Raw genomic sequence first — 1,665 nt, 5'->3', positions numbered from 1 at the left:
CATCTCGTGCCTTCCCAAAGGGGAATTGCGCTGCGTGTCACCCTGGAACGCTGACAGCGCGCCCCACCCACGCGCTTTTAGGAAATCGCGTTCACCTTCTGACATGTAATTCTCTGAAGTTAAGGAGTTCAGGCAGGAGCCGTACACAGTTGGGTTATAAATCCCTCATCACCAGGCGCTCGTGCATTTCTGAATTCCACAGTAATCTCCCTCAGGACCCAACAGAGAGCCAGGGAATATGGCCTCTGCCATCATCACCTCTTGTCTGTGTGGCCCAGGGGCTCTGTAAGCTCACTTTCACCCACTGAGATCGCACCCCAGCTGTTCTGGACGGGATTGTGCTGCTGAAACGCCGGATGAAAGCACACAGGAACCTCCAGCCTCAGGCAGTGAAACTCCAAAGCAGCTCCCCCAGCATCCGGCTCCACCCCATCCTGCACCCCCGGAAGGGTCAGCTGCGAAGCAATCAGGAGAACCATCGCCTTCACAAAAGCCTTCTGGTAGCCTCACCCGAAGGTCAGATCAGCATCAGCATCAGCACCAAGAATGAGAAGCTGCAGCAGCAACAGTTGGATGAGTCAAACACATTGAGTGCACCTGGACTCTTACTGTGGCTGGGCCAGCTGCAGTGCCTTTTCCCAGAAAGACAGAATTAAATAAAGAATGGAGACACCCCCTCAACTCATCACTGCTGCAGACCAGCCTCATCAGCTCACGATTTCCCCAAAAGAGACAGCCAGGATGAGAGATGTTATGTGAAAAGACTAAGACAGGAGGTGGTCTCTGAACAGGAGCAGCTAGCAGATGCAGGGATTTTTCTTCTCAGAGCTGATAATGCCATCAGCATGAGTCAGACTGGGAGTTGGTGTACACTATAAAATAATTTGTGTGGTATGTGCATACATTTAGGTATGTCCATAAAGGCTGGAGAAAATGACAAAGTAGCAATAATTACAGACATGGAGGGACCACCATGTACAGCCATGGCACAGGGCAGAACAGCAGTCAAGCAACGGTTGGTTAATTTTGTCCTTATGCCTTCATTGATCAATCCAGAGCAGCCAAGTAACATTTTCCACTGTGCACACTTCTGTGTTGCCACACTCTGGGAGGAGGACCAAGCTTCCTTGAAGCTTTCAGGCTGCCTGGCATCTGCTGCCTTGCTACTGCCATCCATCCCTTCACATGCTCTTATGTCCAGTGCATCTCTGCTATTTTGCACTCTTGGTGCCCCTTTAGCACAGCCCAATGTGAGACCTCTGGGTGTGCAGAGGTGAGCCCAGCCCTGTGTACAGAGCAGGTATTTAAAAAGATTCCCAAGAAAAATCTCTAAATGTAACCAACAGGCTTTTCTCATTTACAGTGTGTTTGACCCTACAATATGCAATGACTCGTGGCAAGTTAAATGGTTATTTAGAGTTGCATTTAAGCCCTGCAATTGCAATGTATTACAAGTATGCCCTTGATGAAAAAGAAGAGAACAGTGTTTTCTCCTCCAAATCTGGGAGGGTGTGTGGGAAAGTCTCTCGTTAAAGGAATGAGTAACTCAGTATTTGTAAACCATGAATCAACTCGCACAATCCACAAACTGAAAACTGAGTACAAGTGGTGATTTTACTACCACAGGTTTCGGTACTACTACAGCAAAGACAACAGACAACCAAA

The sequence above is a fragment of the Geospiza fortis genome, unplaced genomic scaffold, assembly GCF_000277835.1.
Source record: "Geospiza fortis unplaced genomic scaffold, GeoFor_1.0 scaffold188, whole genome shotgun sequence".
Taxonomy (NCBI): Eukaryota; Metazoa; Chordata; class Aves; order Passeriformes; family Thraupidae; genus Geospiza; species Geospiza fortis.
Note: the sequence above shows the minus strand (reverse complement) of the source record.